This window comes from Aristolochia californica, unplaced genomic scaffold (assembly GCF_029961685.1).
Source record: "Aristolochia californica isolate CCGP_79_NKW_82.1479 unplaced genomic scaffold, dmAriCali1.0.hap1 SCAF_16, whole genome shotgun sequence".
Lineage (NCBI taxonomy): Eukaryota > Viridiplantae > Streptophyta > Magnoliopsida > Piperales > Aristolochiaceae > Aristolochia > Aristolochia californica.
In genome coordinates this window covers 11,409,910-11,416,771 of record NW_027181837.1, presented here as the reverse complement: position 1 = coordinate 11,416,771, position 6,862 = coordinate 11,409,910, and the positions used below count along the sequence as shown (strand labels likewise).

The following is a 6,862-nucleotide window of genomic DNA, read 5'->3' as shown; positions in this document are numbered from 1 at the left end:
GTACGATTTCAGTTTATGAATTTCATATATGTTTTTGAAATTCATTAAAGTTTTGTAGTTGGTATCAGAGCTCTCCTCTCTAATAAGGCGACATTTCGTGAAGAGCGACGCTCTGCATACGTTCTTCGGTGTCCGTTCTCGGGCCTCCGTGGAGAGCCGCTAGCCGGTGTTGTGCATCAGCCAGTGTCGCCGTCGGACGACAATGGCTAATGTCCGACGAGAGGCGACGTCCGGCAGAGGGCCGATAGTGGAAGCCGAGTGTTCCCTCTATGTGTGGCTGGAGATTGAAGACGACCTCCAACAGCAGAAATTACAAAAAAAAGTTTTTTTTGAAACTTGGGGTTTTATATTTCATTTAAATAACGAGTCGACTCGGATGGGTTGAGTCAACTCGAACCGGTTAAACAGGATCCGACTGGTTCTAGAGGGTTGAGACGAGTCGAACGGGTTGACGCGACTTGAACTTTAAGAGTCGAATCGGGCGGTTTGGGTCGACTTGCCCGTTCCAACTCGCAGAAGCGAATCCGAGTGAAGACCGAGCTAACTTGGTTCTCAAAAACAATTTTCACCAGCGGGGATTCAAACCCGTGTGCTAGAAAGGAATTCTGGCACTCGTAACCACCAAGTCCGACTGACTTTATGTGTTATCTTTGGATACACATAAAATATATATTAAAATTACAGTAATTTATTTTTATGCAATTTCAATAATTATGCAAATTTATTTAGGTTTTATACATACTTCGGTTTTTTATGCATATTTTATGTTGACCTAAATATAAGGATTATTAATTGACATTCATTTTAATAAATTATTTTTATATCATATTTTTTGTATACATTTGAATAATTGAGTAATTGGCATAACATTCTTAATTATGCAAATGTCTAGTAACATTAAGTTTAGTTACATAAAGTCAATAACATAAAAAAATTGTGATTAATCATGGAGATATAATAATTCAACCCCAGATAGTAAATGTTATATTTACGTGATTCATCACTATGGGAAAGAAATATTTAAAAAAAATCTAGATTGCCTACAGGTCTAGAATATTTCGTTACAAACAAATTTTTGGGTCCCATCATAAAAAGACATAATCGCATTTGTGTTATAATCTAAACCCACAGGAAAGATTATAATGACACGCTGATTTATTTGTTTAGATTATTTACATAGGTAAATATTCAAAATTTGGCTTTATTACATGTTAAGTAAACTTGTTATCTATTTTTTGCAACTCTTAAAACTTTATTTGTCCCAACCTTAGATTCCTTTATTGTTCCCCTAAATGGAAAAAATTATATTGAGTAGAAAGAAAAACTTCTCCTGTTATTAGGGTGCATGGATCTTGACTTAGCACTTAAAGTGGATGAACCTCCGAAACCCACGAAATCTAGTACCCAAATTGAGAAAACATTATTTGAACTTTGGAAGAGATCTAATTGATTAAATTTGATGTTTATTAAGTCTCATATTGGGAAGACTATTCGTGTATTGATTCCTAAATGTGTCAAAGCCAAGGAATATCTACAAGCTATTCAAGAACAGTTTGAGAATTCCAATAAGGCATTAGCAAGCACCCAAATAAACCAAATGTGTTCCTCAATGTGTTTTGAATTTAATATGACTCATGTTTCTTATAACACTTGGTAAATTGATTATGGTACTACAATCCATGTTGTCAACACATACAAGGTTTCTTGAACCAACGAAAACCGACGCCAAGTGCATGGTCTATCTATTCAGGAAACAAGATGAGGAAGTTGAAACTTTCAAACTTGTCCGAAATACTGACTTTGTCTTATACCTTGAAAGGACATTTTATGTTCCAATTTTTTTCTAGAAACCTTATCTGAGTTTCCAAACTTTTACCCTTTGAAAATTATATAAGCATACTCTAAAGGGGTGTAATGCAAAACAGAAGAGGTGATAATACAAAGGTGAAGTGTGCTATCAAAACTCGATTTAAAAAAAAACGCAAAAGAATAATGGCTAGAAACAGGAAAACAGCCAGATGAGGGCATGATACACCCACCCACTTATTGATGCTGGGTAGCTCCAACTAGCAAGGCTATTGAGGCAATTGTCTTCAATGTGCAGCTGTCTCTCGGCTGTAATACTGGTCTAAAGTCTTGGCTGGAATACGATGCAGGAGCTCCCGTGGAAAGATACGCAGAAGTGTCCAGGCAAGATCAAGTGACTGGAAAATGTTGCAGGTGTCATATGCTCCTTGTGCCACAAACTTTCGCTCAAACTTGTCCAAGAATTCAAGATACAACTGTAATTTCAGGGTAAAAAACAATATTAGTTCCACTTTTGTTTATGTGCCTGTGAGCACTTGTGTGTGTATGTGTGTGTGTGTGAGAGAGAGAGAGAGAGAGAGAGAGAGGAAAAAAAAAAAACCAAGTCCTCTGAAGAGAGGGCTTCTTCTCCCACCACAGCTTTCATGGCCTGAACATCTTTTCCAATTGCATAATTTGCATATAGCTGATAAGTAATTGCCACAAAAATGGTACAGTAAGCTCATAAAACAAGTTTTATGTGATTAGAATTGATGTCAATGAAAATTCTTGACAAAAAAAAAAAAAATTAAATTATGATGTTAATCAATATTACCTGGTTTGAAACATCCGCATGATCACGACGAGTCATCCCCTCACCAATAGCACTCTGCTGGAAAGAAACACAACAACAAATCCTTAAACATCAATTTCTCATCAAAATAAATACAAAAATCAAAACCAAACACTGACCTCAACTGTTAGCAGGTTACCTTCATCAATCGAGACAGAGATGGAAGCACATTGATCGGAGGGTAAATCTGTCAAGCCAAAACCACAAAACTTTCTCAGTCAACAACTGAAATGAACTATAAAGGGGGGAACATTCAGGTTAGATAAACATTCAGGTATTTAAAACGATTAGGATTTTGACCATTTGAGAAACTCAAATTAGGAATCACCAATCATTAACATTTTCCTAAAAAATTGTTACAGAAATAAGTATGACAAAGAGTGGATCAATAGCTTCTCCAATCTCCAGCCTTCAGGTTCATATGCGAATGTAAACGCATGCCATAGTGAATAGCAAAACAAAACACCAAAGTATGTTTACTGGGGCAATAAATTGTGTAGAGCCACAGCAGTATTGATGTGGCCAAAAAATGCATTGCAATTGTTGAAAATAAAACTGGATGATGCCATGAATGAAATCAAACAAGCCTAAATTATGTTAACCCAAGCCTCAATAATTAAAAAACAGGTAGATTACTCTCCACCCCAAGAAAAATTGCCTAAATTATTCTCACCCCCTGAGAAATGCCAATCACTTGCACCTCTTTGTTTTTCTATCACCCATTTCTCACATTTATAAGCGAAAAAGAACAAGAAAGCCCTTACAAGCTTAATTGTTTTAATAATCTATAATTGTGGGGACAATGGGCCCCACACAAAATTTCCCCGCATGCTCATGAGAGAGGGGAGGAGAGAAGACACGAGCCTTCCTGTCATGCTCCCCCACAGGCTGGGGATCCCCACTCCCGGGCCACACACATGATTTTCCCCCACCCTGTTTGGGGGGGGGGGGGGGGGGGGGGGGGGGAATGAGGGGAAGGTGGCCCATCTGTCCATCTGTCTGTCAGCCCCCTCCTGTTTCTTTTTCCACTCAGAAAGAGAAAACGAGGGGAAGGTGGCCTCTCTGTGTCTGCTGGTGGCAGATAGAGAGGGTAGGAGAAGAGGAAGGCAATGGAAGATGTAAGCCCTCCATTTTCATCCCTCTTCTGCCCTGAGGAGTAATAAGACAAATGCCAAGGGAGGGTTCAACCTTCCCATCTCATTCCTTCTGCTGCCAAATGTAGTGTGGGCAGAGTTCCTCCCCTTTCCAACTCCCGTCTTCTTCAAGGAAGGTACTTGGAAAACCACTACCAGCCTCCCTCTTATTTCAACATATGGAGGCAAGGCATAGAGGAAGCAGTAAATTTTTACTGCCTCCATACATTTTAGATACAAATTTTTAGAAGAAAAAAAATGAAGAAAATCACCATATTGCCAGCATCCCATGATGCGGCAATCTGACATTCCAAGCATGGCATATTGATCCAAGACCTACCTTTGAATCAGTTAAAATAACATTATATATATAAGGTTGATCCAATACGAAAAACTATTTGGTGCGAAACATACGAAACGGCTATCTCAGTGGCAGAGATAGCTTTTTGCATGTTTCACACCAAATGGCTTTTCGTATTGGATCAGCCCTTTAGATATATATATATATATATATATATATATATATATATATATATATATATATTATATTATATAAAAATCTTTAAACAATAGTTAAAAATAAAAGAAGTTTTCAACTGAATACAGATTTTTCAATTTTGGAACCCTACCTGTCGATTGTGAAGCTGTCTATCAATATATATTTGTCCCTCTGTAATGTAACCTGTAAGATCTGGTGTTGGATGTGTAATATCTGATCCATACAAATAAATAAATTACAGATTTTCCATTACCAGAATATAAAGCACGAAAGATGACCAAAAATGAGAAGCTGAAACTCTAATGTTCACTACCATCATTTGGCATGGTTAGAATTGGAATTTGTGTAATGGATCCTTTTCGTCCTTCAATACGCCCAGCACGTTCATAAATTGTAGCCAGATCAGTATACATGTAACCAGGGTAACCACGTCTACCAGGCACTTCTTCTCGAGCAGCAGAGACCTATAACCAAAGATGGCTTAGTCTGGTGTGAACATACTCCCACTTACATTTTTCCATAAATTCTATAAAAACCAATTGTATTATGTTAAGGGATAATTCTTGACAAATTCAGAAGATGCTAATATGAGCACCTGGCAGTGTACAAGCAGAGAATCACAACTAAGAGACAAAAAGTTAGCACTTTCCTGCAGATGAGCTAAAGTAGCACATCCAAGAGCAAATACATCTAACATATAATGTCCACATGCACAGAATTATCCACTTGAACATGTCAGAAATAACACTTCCTAGCATGCAGCTCAGGCAGTATGCCCATAAGAGGAGCATAAAGCAAACCGACCTGAGCCACCATTGCAAATAATTCATAGATCCAAATTAAAAATGATTAAGAACATACACCCAGATAAGGATCCCTGTAAAGTTCTAATACACAGAGAAAATATGTGCAAAGCAAACAGAAGATGATAATCTATGTCAGGCCAATCAAAAGAAATGCAGATAGACTTTGTCTTAGATCCTTCACTTTTTTACAGCCTCAAGTTTTGCAATAGGTTCAATGAACCTTCTGTCAAAACATTGGGCATTTTTTAACTTCAAAGCTCCTCAATTTTACAGCCTCAAGTTTTGCAATAGGTTCAATGAACCTTCTGTCAAAACATTGGGCATTTTTTAACTTCAAAGCTCCTCAATTTTACAGCCTCAAGTTTTGCAATAGGTTCAATGAACCTTCTGTCAAAACATTGGGCATTTTTTAACTTCAAAGCTCCTCAATTTTACAGCCTCAAGTTTTGCAATAGGTTCAATGAACCTTCTGTCAAAACATTGGGCATTTTTTAACTTCAAAGCTCCTCAATTTTAACTTCATTTCTCTATTCTCATGATGAAGATTTTCATACTCTGAAGGGAATTTCACCATACTAGTGAACAATTATCAGGGTTTGTACTCTTTCCTACTTTGGCCATCTTGTGACTGGAATCACAGGCTCTAAATAGTGAGCCTGACCAAAATTTGAACACCAGAAAAGGTGACCTGTAGTTATAATAACATTCATGTGGATAGAAATACAGAAAAATCTTATCAAACTGGAGATGTGGACTTAAGCTGTTAAAGCCTGTTTCCAAGAACAATACCATATTAAGAAGTAGATATAAATAACATTAAAGAGCTCAATAATAGAAGCAGGTAAGTGTAGCAGCTTGTCTTCTTCTGTTAACCTAATAATCATGTTACCAAGGAGTGCTCCTACTGAAAAAATGGAAATGTTCGAACGATTAAAATCAATGGAATTGATCTATAGATGTTTACCAGCAAAATGGATTTATTACCTCACGAAGAGCATCTGCATATGAACTCATATCTGTTAGAATGACCAATACATGCTTCCCACATTCATATGCTAAATATTCTGCAGTAGTCAATGCAATTCGAGGAGTAATAATACGTTCAATTGTGGGGTCATTGGCCTGTAGAAAAACACATGGAAATCAAGTACCAGCTGTTCGAATTCATTATTGCACAAATACATGAGCTGAAAGCAATTCCGCAATGATGCTGAATAAACATCAACAGAACACAGACATACCAAATTTAGAAAAAGAGTAACCCTCTCCATAGACCCATTTTCTTCAAAATCTCTTTTGAAAAACTGTGCAGTCTCCATGTTTACTCCCATAGCTGCAAACACAATTGCAAAATTGTCCTCTTCTCCATCCTGTTGCTTCATGGGTAAAAGAGAATCATACAACTAGTTGTTTTTTCTTTTTTTCTTTGAAGAGGATCATACTAGTTATAAGCAGAAACACTGTCATTAAAGAAGATTGCATAGGCATTCGCTCAATCACTTAGATAGCATCAGCAGAAACTTCAAATGAGAAAACTAATGCAGTAGAGATTAGATAATTATCAGATAATAGCTACGGGGATCAAGAAATAGTCAACTCACTAGTGACATCACACAAAGCCCAAACTCCATTTCCATCTTATTTTTCTAATCCTTCATCACTTTTGTTTCCACACAACAGCTCAGGCTGTCTAAGCCATTCACCTAGGAGCTTAAACTATTTTTAGCAATTCCTAAGTACAATAGACAGCTGATTTTACTAGTAACCAGACTATCAAACAACAAAT

The 6,862-nt window shown here is 37.1% G+C and overlaps 1 pseudogene; it reads right to left on the bottom strand.

Moving 5' to 3' along the window:
- Positions 1-2,093: 2,093 nt before the first annotated feature.
- LOC137953011 (V-type proton ATPase subunit B 2-like) overlaps positions 2,094-6,862 on the bottom strand; it is a 29,331-nt pseudogene continuing 24,562 nt past the window's right edge.